Raw genomic sequence first — 13,559 nt, 5'->3', positions numbered from 1 at the left:
CCCTGGCTCCCTGCTTCTCCCTCTGGCCTCAGCATGATCCCCTCCTCCCAGAGGTCCTCCCTGACACCCCTGTCCAGGGCTGGGTTCCCTCTCCCCCCCCTCCCCCCCCAGGCTCCCCAGCCCTCCTGCATCTGCCCTGTCCCGGCACTGACCACTCTGGGTTGTGATGGATTCCTGTGTGTCCCCAGCCAGACTGGGGGCTCCCTGAGGGCAGGGACATGCCTGTCCCCTTCGGTGTCCCCGGGGCCAGCCCAGGGGCTGAACAGGCAGAGGTGGGCAACAGAAGGTGGGATGCGTGAATGATCCGCTGAGGGGGCTGGGAGGGGGGAGCAAAGAAGAGAGGGAGTTGGGGGGAGGGGAAGAGCAGGATAGAGAGAGAGAGAGAGAGAGAGAGAGAGGCACCGAGGACACCGGGCCGGGTGTGCAGGGACCCTCGGGCCCTGGGTGCTGCCTGGCTCTGGACCCCTGACCATCTGGAAGCCCCTCTTCATGGCTGGAATCAGGAGGGGAGCAGAATCAGGTTAGTTGCAGGGAAAGGAGAGTTTCATTGCAGGGAGAGCAGGGGGCTCCAGGAGGGACCCAAGAACCCAGGCTCTGCCCTATCCCTGTCTGTCTCCCATGACAGTTTCCTGTCTACTCACAGCACCACCTATGGCCCATTACCTTACGCAGCCTCAGTTAAGCAGCCCTCAAATACATTTCCGTCTCCCACTGTTCATGTGTGTAGAGCTATAAACACACACACACACACACACACACACACACTTTATGAGAAGAGGGGCCTAAGTCTTCAGCATTTTACTGACTGTCCTCATAGAGCAACATGGAAGCCAGCAACGCAGCTCAAATTCAGCTCTTGGCGAGCCGGCTGCTCTGGGTCAAGGCTGGTATGGAAACCAGCCTGGTCTTAGTCTCCCATGACACCTCTAATTACCAACAGAGCTCTTCTCCCCGAAGAGGCAAGGTGTCACAACTATGTCCTGCTTATTTCATGTCTTCCGTGAGACACCACTTCCTCCAGGAAGCCTTCCTGGACTGCCAAGCCCAGATTAAGTGTCTCTTCTGTGAGTGTCCACAGTGTCCTATACTTTACCCATCATGGCCCCACAAAATGGGTATCTACCTCTCTCTCTAGTCCCATTGGACCATGGGTTCCCTGAGGGCAGGGACTGTGAGTCATAGTTGTATCCCCAGCGCCTCTTACAGGTGCTATGTGTTCCATCAGCATTCGTTGAATGAAGGAGTAAGCCTAGTGACCCCAATGTCCCCACCGACCTCTGAACCTCCTTTCTGCTCCTACACTGGCCTCGATCCCTGTTCTGACCCTCTGCTTTCAGTCATACGTATCTGTCCTCTGTCCCCTAGTTGCCCAGGGAAGTCACAAAAGGGCTAGGACACACTGGAACTACAAACTCCCAAGCTCCCAGACCCATCGTTTACTAGCTAGCTCTGTGGCCTTCGAGAAGTTCACCTTACCTGTTTGGGTCTTAGCTTTTTTTTTTTTTTTTTTTTTTTTTTAGATCCCTAAAAGAGACAGTTTGCAAGCAAAGGCAGAGAAATGTAACAAACTAATAAAAATCCCTGGCAGAGACAGAAGGGAGTTTGTGCAGAAAGGGGCATAAAGGGGAGAGAGGGAGCTGCAATTATAGCCACCAAGAGACAGAAGCTGTCAGCAGGTGCCTGCCATTTAGAAAATGACATCTGGACCTCATTTCTCCCGGCAGTGACATAGATATAGGGCCTGGGAAGGGGCCAGGGGTAGGGCTTCTGGGGGGAGAAGCAGGGTCCAGAGTGCTGCTGTCTGGCTCCAGGGCAGGGAGGCTACGAATGGAGGGGCCATTTCCCTCCTACGAATGAGGAGGGGCCATTTCCTGTGCCGAGTAACTGACACTTTCTCTACCTGGTCTTCCCGAGCTCAGCCTGGGGACGCAGACCTCCCCCACTGAAAGGGATGCCTGAGGACATTGCAAAGCACCCTGGGCAATGGGGGATGGGGGGCAACGGCAGGCACTGGCCTTGACATCCAGTCCTCATCGCGGCTCATCGTGGATGCTCTGTGTGGAGCACCTGCTCTTGGCGGGATGCGGTGGGTGGTCCTTTGACCTCTGCCCGCAGACCTGCCTGGGCAGGAGTCCGTTCATTTTGCAGATGGAGACCCTGCTCCTTCCATCGCTCTGTGTTCCCAGATTCTGTTTCTGCCTCTGTCTGGACCTTGCTAGGTCACCGTGGTAAGTCCCCTGCCCTCCAAGGGGGTGGACAGAAAGAGCTGTGAGGCCCCTGGTAGCCCTGACCCTGCCGGGTGCCGCGCCTGCAGAATGTTCAGCAGACCCCTTCGCTCCATCTGTGGGCAGCCAGCAACCTGGCAACGCTCATCTTCCATTCCCTTCTCTGGCCACGATTTGCTATTTGGGGTCCTTGGAGAAGCCCCTGAGTAAATATTAATAATGTGCCTTTGTGTACAGTGGCTGAGAAAGAGAATGAATCATTTCCTGCTTCCCTCCTGGGCTCAGAATCTTAACTAAAAATATATTGGATCTTTGGGTAACTTTGATGGACCTGGTGGATGGGGCTGAGACAGTGCCAGGAAACAGTTGCCCCATCGGCTGCCTTGATGCCTAAAATTCCATCATCCCCCAACTGTGCCTGGGTCTCCCTATCGGCGCACAGAACACTGGTACCAAACGGCTGAGGTTCAAGTCCTTTCCGGCTCTGGCATATTCCCCCCCCCCCCGCCCCCCTCCCCGGGGGGCCATAGCAGGTGTTTCCTTTGCCCCTCTGACTCTCAGGGGCGACTGGGGTCTGTGTCCCGTCCCCCAGGCAGGCCCGGACACTGACACGTGGCGGGCTCACCCCATCGCTCCAGGCCGTCCGATCGGTTCTTTCTGCATGGAAGGAGATCACGAAACGTGGAAGGAAAACATAAATCAGATTCAGGTTGCCGAGGGGACACAGAGCAAAGGAAGACAGGTGGAAATGACAAGCCAGCCTCCATGCGCAGCTTCTTCACACCTGCTGTTTTATCTGATCTCTGTCACAAGCCTGGACACTGCAGAGAGACCCCTCCCCCCCCCCCCCCCATTGCAGGAGACGAGGCCACAGAGACTTGGCGAGGGACCCTCCAAAGGCCCCCCCCTGCCCTGTGCTGATGAAAAAAGAGAGGTTTGAACCCAGACTCATTCAAGATCTCCTTCTTCCCTCACCACCCCCCCCCCCCGCCACGGTGCCCTGGCAAGATTCATGGTGGGGGGAGGGGGTGGATCAGGGAGGACAGCCTCGTGGAGGAAACTTCCGAGTGATTTTGGAAGAAGAGAAGGAACAGACGTGGAATGGGGAGAGGAGAGACCGGGTGCAGGCCCCCAGGGTAGGGGCGCCCTGCAGGTGCGCCCAGCGCATCACTGGGAACAATGGTAGCTGTACTTGGGCACCTACTACGTGCCTGGGCTCTTCTAGCCCCAGAGATGTGTCACCTCATTTAGTCCTCAGATGGCCCGTGATGGAGGGGCACTGGAGTAGCTGTCCTGTGGCAGAGCCGGGGGCGGATCCGGGGCTGCCACACCCCAGATGGAGCTTCCGCTGCCAGATCTCTCCCTGGCTGTGTGCCAGCAGCCAAGTCACTTAACCTCTCTGAGCCTCTATTCCCCCCCCCACCCCACCCCCCCGTGTCACGTAGTGACGATAATCCCTCTTGAACACGAGGAAGACATTTCGATCATGACGATTCTTTGGGAGAGGGAAGCATTCGTCTGGAAGACGTCCTCGGGGATGGAAAGCTGACACTCCGAGGGCACAGAACGAGCTGGTAGGAAGGTGTCCGGAAGGATGCAGGCACGCTCTGCACGAAACAGGATCAGCTCCCTCCTGGGAAGTGGGGGAGCAGCAGAGAGAACAAAGCTGGTGAGCTGGAGAGTCAGTATCTCTCCCTCCGACCCCACAGATCTCCAACACCAATAAATTCAAAATGCGTGGTGGTGGTGGGGGGTGTTGGGGAGGAGAGAAAGGGCTAAGCTTTGCACTGGGCGTGGTCTGGGGAGAAAGGCCCAGGCAGGTGGACAGTCCTAGATCCAGATCTGGGGTGGGACAGTGTCAAAGGGTCAAAGGCGGTTGGCTCCCTGGACCGGGCTGGCTGGGCCTGAGCCAGTTACCCCCAGTCTCCGCCCCCCAACCCCCTGTGAGCAGCGAGCCCCCGCTGGCCTCTGGGTGATGCCCACTCGGGTCTCATCAGCCCTCAGATGCCCCGGAGGACAGATTTCTGCTCTTTCAGAAGCCAAGTCCCCTGCTTTCACTCTGGATGCCACCCACACCCCTGCAAGCCCCCCTTTCCTCAGTCCCATGTTGTCTCCACGAGGCGAACACAGTGAGCAAGCATCTCCCATATTTAATTCAAAAGGGAACAAGAAGGCCCACGTCACCTCCAGCTTTCTCTGGCTTTCTGTTCCCCTTCTCCTTGAATGAATTGTCTGCACGGGAGGCTGCTCCTCCCCCTTCCATCATTTCTTGCCCACCGCCGCCTGGTCGGTCTCGGTCAACACTATAATCACCTGCACATCCCTATATCTTGTGGACACTGCTCTGTCCTTGTGACCTTGGGCTTCTCCTTGACATTGACCCAAGCGATCACTCCCTCCGCCGGGAAGGCCATCTCCCCCAGGCTTCTGTGACTCAGTGCTCCTTGCTTGGTCTCCTTTCTACTTCAGAGACCAAGAACCAATGAAGAAAAATTCTGGAACTTTCTACAAGCCAAAGGTGTCCAGGGATCTAGTAGGCTGCCTCTGGAGGAAGAGGAGGAGAAGGAGGAGGAGGCAGACGGCGTGTAGGTCAAGCACCTACTGTGTGCTAGGCCTTGGACAAGGAGCATTAGGTCCCATTGTCTTGAGGGCTCAGATTTTCATCCCCATTTTACAGACTGTGAAACAGAGGCTCAGCGGGTATAAGGGACGACCCATGATCACCATATCATGGGGGGGGGGATTGCTGGGTTTAAACGACAACACTGTGTATCCATACTCTGTGGGGTGCCAGGCCCGGGGAATCGACTTTGGGCTGGGCCATCTGGGTCTCACCCCACCACCTGGGAAGGAGGCTGGTTAGGGTCACATATTTGAAAGGAGGGGAGCTGCACCCCCTGAGGGGAGGGGACTGAGTGAGGGCACGCGGGAAGCAGGTAGAAGAGGTGGAACTGGAGCCCATGACCCCTCGACGGGGTCACCGCTTCAGGGACCCCATCGGGACCTCAGGGCATGGCGCCCAATGACGGGGAAGACCCCCTTTCCGCTTGAGATCCCAGGAGGCTCCCCCGGAGAGACACCATTCCCACGTGTGCCTGGTCCGCAGCTGCTGCTCTTCGTCTCTGGGTCACTGTTTTCAGACTTCGTCACGACCCATGGCTGCAAAAACAGCCATTTCTGCGGTGAACTCCGCCGAGTGGCCGGGAGCAGAGACACAGAAGGAAAAGGCCAAGTGGGATCCAGGTGGTGTTTTACTTGGCGTAGACCTAGCTGGCGGGTGCAGAGCAAGCAGGGAGCTGGGGCGTTGGAGGAGGGGGTCGGCGGGGGCGGGGGGGGGGGGGGGGCTCCAGCTAGCCATTTAATCTTCATTGAAACAACTCAGCGAGGGGGCGCTCATGTTAACAGAAGAGGAAACAAGTTCAGAGACGTTAAGCAACTTGCCCGAGTTCACACAGCGGGTAGGGGGGTGGAGCAAAGCGGCAAGGCCCCAGGGCCTTTCTGATGGCAAAACCCACACTCTTTCCAGTCCCTGGAATGGAAGACGAGGGTGGGGGTTGGCCGGGGGGGGGGGGGGGGGGTTGGCCGAGGTGGGGGGGGAGGCGCACTTACGGTGAACGCTTACTGAGTCCTTCCTAGGAGTCAGGGGCTTTGCCTTCATGTTTCTGTTCTAATATGGTACACAACGCACTGTGAAGTCATCACGTCTGGTCCCCACATTGCAGCGGAGGAGACTGGGGCTCAGAGAGGGGACTCCATCTTTGACCCCAAGGTCAGCATCCTTTTACAACCTTTTGGGGGGGGCGTAAAGGAAGACCCTGGGAAAGGATCTCCTTGTGAGGTCAAGGTCATCAGAGAGGAAGCTGTTTACCTGCGCTGGGGAGGAGGGGCTGGGGAATGGGAAGACAGCCACCAAAAAGAGGCAGCATCACTTGCAAGGTGGCGGCCCCCTCCAGGGAACCTGGCAGCGGAGGCCGCTCCCGGAGTGTTTGCTTGCTGCGCGCGCTGCGAGGTCTTGGCTGGGAGCCCACAGCCCCCTGCCTCCCCACAGGCAGCTACGGGGACCCAGGGTGTGCTGAATGAGGTGTAGCATGTGACAGATGGGGAGGAAGCCCCAGGATGTAAAACAAAGTCTGGGCAGGAAACGGAGGGGAAATGAGGGCCCCACGTTGTCAGCGGCTGGCTGGAGGGGGAGGTGCTGGGAGTGCGCAGAGGCCTATGGGAAGGTGGCCTCAAATGCCCAGCCAGCAGAGCTGGCCTGGAGACCTCGGGTCTTGGTTCAGGAGTCACGAATATCAATATTAATGTGGCTCCTGGTAAATGCGTCCTAGAAGCAGCTGGGGACTGTAGCTGGGGGACTCGTGTAGAATCCAAACAGGCAAGGAATGAGCCCGATTCTGCTTCGAACCTGCTGTGCAACCTCAGGGAGCTCACTCAGCCTCTCTGAGCTTCAGTGTTCTTACCCGAGTAGAGGATCAGCGGCACAACCCAGGAGGGCTGGGGCATCCGAGGCTTTGGCAAGGCCCGTCTCACTCTCAGTCTTGCGGTTCTAGAGGCTTTAGGACCAGGGATCTGTTGCCGTGTTACTGTGGTTTTTTTTTTTTTCATTTACTAACTGTGAAATACAAATACCACAGAAGCTACCAACTTAACCTTTATAAAGTGTGTGGCTCGGTGGCATTAAGTAGAGTGACGCTGTTGTGCAACTGACACGACCGTCCGCCTCCAGAACTCTATTCGTCTTGCCAGACTGATTCTGTCCCCATGAAACACTAAGTCCCCATTCCCCCCACCCCCAGCCCCTAGCAGCCACCATTGTACTTCTGTCTCTATGAATTGGACTCTTCTAGGTTCCTCATATAAATGGAACCTGACAGTATTTGTCCCTTGGGGACTGGCTTGTTTCACTTAGCACAACGCCTTCGAGAGTCGTTCATATTGTAGCAGGTGTCAAAGTTTCTTTCCTTTTGAAGGTTGTGTAATATTCCCTTGTGAATACGCACCACGTTGTGTTCATCCTTTCATCCGTGGATGGACACTTGGGTTGCTTCTACCCTTTAGCCAGTGTGAAGAATGCTGCTATGACCCTGGGTGCACAGCTTTCTCTTCAAGACTTTGCCTTCAATTCTTTTGGGTAATACTCAGGTTTAGATCTGTTGGATTGTAGGTTTATTCTATTTTCCGTTTGGCAGGAATCATACTGTTTTCTGTAGCAGCGGAGAAGATTCCGATTTTTCCGCATCCTCACCAAGACTAGTTTTCTCCTCCTCCTCTTCCTCCTCCTCTTCCTCCTCCTCCTCCCCCTCCTCCTCCTCCTCCCCCTCTTCCTCCTCCTCCTCCTCCTCCTCCTCCTCTCCCTCCTCCTCCTCCTCCTCCTCTTCCTCCTCCTCCTCCCCCTCCTCCTCCTCCTCCTCCTCCTCTTCCTCCTCCTCCTCCTCCTCTTCCTCCTCCTCCTCCTCTTCCTCCTCCTCCTCCTCCTCTTCCTCCTCCTCCTCCTCTTCCTCCTCCTCCTCCTCCTCCTCTCCCTCCTCCTCCTCCTCCTCTTCCTCCTCCTCCTCTTCCTCCTCCTCTTCCTCCTCCTCTTCCTCCCCTCCTCCTCCTCCTCTTCCTCCTCCTCCTCCTCTTCCTCCTCCTCCTCCTTCTTCTCCACCTCCTCCTCCTCCTCCTCTTCCTCCTCCCCCTCCTCCTCTTCCTCTCCTCCTCTTCCTCCTCCTCCTCCTCCTCCTCCTCTTCCTCCTCCTCTCCTTCTTCTCCCACCTCCTCCTCCCCTCCTCCTCCTCCTCCTTCTTTCTTCTTCTTCATCATCATCTTCTTCCCCTCCTCCTCCTCCTCTTCTTCTTCATCATCATCTTCTTCCCCTCCTCCTCCTCCTCCTTCTTCTTCTCATTCCCCTCCTCCTCCTTCTCCTCCCTTTAATAGTAGTCATCCTAATTGGTGAGGGTGGTTTCTCACATGTGGTTTTAATTTACATTTCCCTGATTTTAGCCATGTCAATGATCTTTTCAAATTCTTATTGGCCATTTGTGTGTCTTTTTTGGAGGAATGCCTATTCAAGTTCTTTGCCCATGTTACAGTCTTGTTGATGACATAGTTTGGATATTAACCCTTTACTGGGTATATGATTTGCAAATATTTTTCCCATTTCATGGATTACCTTTTTACTCTATTAATTGTTTTTTGGTCCACAGAAGCTTAAAACTTTGATGTATAATGCCATGTTTTCAGGTTGCTCAGAGGAGCAAAGTGGCAATAATCAAATTCCAATTAATTCTGCCCAACACAGAACTCCATACCCAATTACTCACCAGTCCCTCCACTAGTGGTTCTCCTGCAGGGAAGGGCCTAGATTCCATGAGATAAAAATATAAAACCAGCCCTGTTTGTGGAGCATCACTGCACATCAGAGAATAGTGCCAGCTGTGGCTTCAGGTTAGACTGGGGCAAATTTGGAGAGGTCACAGTCTACCTCTGAGCCTTAGGTTGCTCATCTGAAACATAGAAATACCTCCCACCTTGAAGGAGCCAATGCATGTGTGCAAACTCAGGATCTGGGCCCCATGGGCCTTGAAGTTTCCATTTATAGCATCCACAGGACAGAAGCTTTGGGGCAGCTGAGAGAAACTGGCCACTTCCTTGACATATTCTCCAAGAGGTCAAGGGCTTTCTTCCACACTCCTGTCCTTCAGCCGCCTGTGACCGTTCACGTTTATCCATATCATCCACGTGCTTTCTCCCCTCAGGGCCAAGGAGACTGATGTTCGTGTTGTCCTCAGCCTCTCTTGAACTTCAGCCTCCCCATTCCCCACCTTTTATCTCTGAGTGTGAGGAACAAATCTGTGTTCTCTCTCTTCGCACGTCATCATTTGATCCCCCCACGGTCCTCCGCTAAGGAGGTTTACTAAATAAACATTGGTGATACAGTGAGGGAGACAAGGTTTGGTTTTCAGTCCTGGAGATGGATAGGAGGGTGGCCCATGAGGGCATCTCTCGCCAAAGCAGGAGGGAGCTAGGGAGACCCTGGATACAGGATCTGTCTTCGTCATCATCATCACCACCATCATCAGCACCCTCATATCCATCATTATTATCATGTCAACTATAATAGAGTTTGACTCCAATTTTTATGTTGGACCACTGACAGCTTGAGGTTCACGCCTCCTCTTTCTCCTTTTTGTCTCTCATCTGGACAAACTGGTAGGAAGGCCCATGCTCCCTCCTTTGACCGTGGCAAGTAGTTCACATCAAGAAAACCACGTCCCAGGCATGAAAACTCTCACCCTGGCCTCGCTCCTACTCACAGTGAAAACCAGAGCCACTCACTCCTCTCTTTACATGATGGACAGCTTGGGTACATGCCCCGCTCTCTCCAGAACCCTCCTTATGTGAGTAATAAATCTTTCCGTGGGTGTGTGTGTGACATCATTAGACTCAACATCCAAACCAATTGTGTCTGTGTATACACATGCGCTTGATCCTGCCCTCCACGGGACAATCATGAGACAGTGACCATCGTCACCACCACCGTCATCACCATCATCACTATGGTTTAACCAAGGGTTCTGTGCTGAGCACAGCACTTTACATGGATCATCTCACTTAGCTCTCATGGCAATCCCATGAGATGGGGACAGCTTGCATCCTCCTTTTGATAAGAAAACGGAGTCATAGAGAGGCTAAGTCACTCGCCCAAGGTCACATGGTAAGTCACCCCCACCTTCTTAACCAATGTACTGTCTCCAGGGTGAGAAGGTTCTTCTCTGTGTCTAACTGCTCACTCTCCTGCTGCAGCCCCAGTCCAGTTCCTCCTTCTGACTTCAGAGGAGTCCGTGGGCAGAATCCAGCCAAGGATTCCAGGGCTCCCCTCGGTGAAACTTCCCCTCATCTCTTCTCTAACACTCTTTCCTAGGGGGCTCGTCCACTCTCGAGATTTCAATTATCACTTTCCTGTTGCTGATTCCCAGACTCTTCACACCCAGGACTCTGCCTGCTGCCACGCCTTCCAACAATGGTCACGTGGACGCCTGCCCTGAGCTCCGGTGTTTTGCCGGTTTGTCACCGGTGCTTCCGGCAGCCCTGCAAGGTGGCCCTGACCCCTGCCCCGCCCCCCACTTACAGATGGGAAGCTGGGGCCCAGCGAGGGGGACTAGAGCCCAGTCAGGGCCACTGGCATCTGGGCTCAGAGCTTGCGCCCTCCCTGCACCTGCCGTCATCCTACCCACCGCCTCTGGGCTCCGTCCCCCAGATCACTAATGTCGCCGAGCACTGGCTCTGGGCACCTGGAAGGGCACGCAGTGGGCTAACTCCCTCAGTTGCCATGCACCTTCTGGGCGGGGCCATCAGGGTCTACGGATGAGGTGTCACCCAGCACCGACCACCAGATGTCACCTCAACTGCTGACTCTGGCACCTGTGCTCCTGACCCTGAGCTTCAATGATGCACCTGCTGTGTCCTCTTCTCAGAGTGGCCTCCACCTGCCCCATGGCGTTTCCAGCAGGGAAAGTACGCTCTTGGTTCAAGGGCCACACCAAGTGTCACCTGCTCTGGGAAGCCTTCCCTGATCTCTGCTCCCAGAGCCCCATCCCGGGGCAGAGTCCCTCTGTGACAGCATCAGTCTCCCCCTTGCTTAGGGTGCATCCATGTGTCCTTCTCCCCCTCTAGACCGTGGTCGCCAGGGAGTGGTTCATGGTGACATCAATCAGCCCTGATGGGAGAATCTCCTTGTGTAATAGACACTGCACTGCCCCAGGGAGGGGCTGATTGGGGGTCTGTGGAAAGTGGGGAGAGTAAACACTGAGCTGCCTCCAGCTGGGTTATGGCAGGGGCTGGGGGATGTAAGTGATCTCCTGAGATCCTTCTAACGTGGGGTTTACGATTCTGTTATTTCTGCCAAGTGCCCGTTCGAGATGAGCTGCATAGGGGATATGGTTGGGGGTGGGTGTGGAGGAGAGGGCTGGGGGTGGGTGGGGAGAGAAGGGTTGGGGGTGGGTGGGGGGAGTGGGGGCTGCAGAGTTGGTGGGGGGGGGGACCTGGGAGGACCACCGATGTCAGGCTGGAGCCGCCAAGCCAGGCCGGGCTATTCTGGAATGGAGCAGGCAGACGGCCACCCACCCGTCTGCACCAGGGAGGCTGGGGATGAGTGGGGCGCCTCCATGCCCTGCAGGCCGGCCCAGTGCTCAGGCCCCACAGCTGGGGGGAGGGCTGCTCTTGGGAACAGCTGGCGGGACCTGGCGGGGAGGCCCCAAGTGGAATCAGGCCTCAAGACTCAGACCCCGACCCTGACTTGCGGTCTGCAGAGCTCTTCGATGTGTCCCCTTCAGCACTTACCACACAGCGCGGTCAGAGGGGAGGGGACCGGGCCCATGAGGTGATGCCAGTGACGTCCAGAAGGTCATGCACCAAGAGGGGTGAGCAGGACAGCGCTGGCCCGGAAGAGCCGCCTTGGCGTGTCTCCCACACGAGGAGCTGTGTCCCCAGGGTCGAGAACAGCCCAGGCCATCGGGAAGGTGGTGACCACACAGCCCCGAGGAGGACCTGAGCACGCGTGGATTCTGCGCTGTGGGTGAGTGCCCCCCTCAGGACCCAGGATGCCCCTGTCACCACGAGTCAGTGGCATGCACAGCATCCACGGGTCCCCGTGAGCGCCTATCCCCCAACTCCGCGTGGTTCTGCAGCCCAGCCGGCTAATCCTCCTCGGCTGCCTAGTCCAGAGGCAGCTGGAGTTTTCCAGTTATGGGCTCTGGCTCGTCCCTCCTCTTCCCAGAGGATGTGGGCCTTCTGTCCTGGGGGAGGCCGGGGGAGGATGCTCGGCGGCTGCAGATCGGAGGCAGCCGGAAAGTGGGAGCCGTGCTGGGATGGAGAGCAGAGAAGCGGGAGGGAAATAAACAGCGTTTGACCCACATATTAACTGACTGGCCCTTGGATGGATTTTCAAGTCCTTGCTGAGACTGCTGGGGTGGGGAGGGCAGCGGAGTGAGGTCAGGGGCTTTGCGGGCGTGACTGCCCGGCTCCGTGCCTTCTCGGCCCTCTCCAGCCTCCTGCAGCCCGGTGGGGAAGGCCCAGGCTTCTGCTGGGAGCAAACATTTATTGAGTGACTATTGAGCGCCATGCCGTGCACATACACCGGAAGGCCAGGGAGGCCAGGCCCCGTCCTCACGGAGTGCACGTGGCTGGGTATTTTCCACGCCCCCTTCCACTGCCCAGCTCCTACCGAGTAGACCCCACCCAGGCCTCCCTCTCTCCGTGTTCCTGCCCGGAATGTGGATACCGGGGGCAACGCTGTGTCCTGGAAAGAGCACGGACTTGGGAGAGCAGAGTTCTGTTTCTGGCTCTTCTGTCAATGTGTTGTGCGACCTCAGGCAGTCGCTTCACCTCTCTGGGTTTGAGCTCCCTCATCAGTAAACTGGGAGACAGCTGCCCGTGCGTTGGCCCTGTGTCCCCTAGTGCCGACTTCACTTCTCCCTCAGAAAGGAGCCTGGCAACACGTGACCCCTCGTCTTCCTCTCATCCTAACTTAGAGCCGTCAGTTACGACGGGGTAAGGGAGTGCCTCCTGTTCCCTGCCTGGGACTGGGAATGACCGCACGCCAGGGAGACGGGGGTTCCTGCAGAGTGACCGGGGCCCCCAGTGACGTGAGTGCCCCTGACACTCGCCAAGTGCAAAGCTCGAGCCCGGACTGGGGGCCGGTACAGAGTGTAGCTGGGGATATGGGACCCAAAGCCATCCTGGAGAGGGCAGAGGAGGGGGTCTGGGTGGGGGGCAGAGTGGAATAGGTTCCCAGCCCTGCCACCCTGTGGCCTCCCTCTAGAGACACGTCACCCACCAGATTGGTGGTACAGTGTGCCAGCCTCTGAGGGGCTCCGGGAGGGCACCCGGTGAGAGCTCGTGCTGGACATCCCCGGAGGGGGGCCCCTTGGGCCCGAAGCCCGTCTAAGCCCCTGACCTCGTCCCCAGTACTTTGCTCTATGAGAAGCAGGAAAGATAATGCCTCTTCACTGGTAAATGTCAATATCGCCACAAAGCCAGTGGCCGCGGCCGCCTTGGAACAGGAGTTGCCACCAGCCCAGAGAGGCGGGGGTCTTGAGTGGCAAACGTCAAGGAGACTCCTGAGTCCCGAGTTTCCAGGCCCTCTTGGGGTCCCCTGAGACCCAGGAGTGTGGATGCCAGGTGGAGGCAGTGTGGGGCTCTACAAGGGTGGGGACCAGGAGGAGCTGCTTCTGGCCTCTCTGCCTCCTCCTCGAGCCATTGGACAGATGTTTAGAGTGCACCTGTTATGCGCCAGGCCCCGAGCTGGGTGCGGTCAGCAGAGTTGCAAAGGAAACAGCCCCTGTCCCCGCAGGC

The sequence above is a fragment of the Neofelis nebulosa genome, chromosome 2 (genome assembly GCF_028018385.1).
Source record: "Neofelis nebulosa isolate mNeoNeb1 chromosome 2, mNeoNeb1.pri, whole genome shotgun sequence".
NCBI classification, from domain to species: Eukaryota; Metazoa; Chordata; class Mammalia; order Carnivora; family Felidae; genus Neofelis; species Neofelis nebulosa.
Note: the sequence above shows the minus strand (reverse complement) of the source record.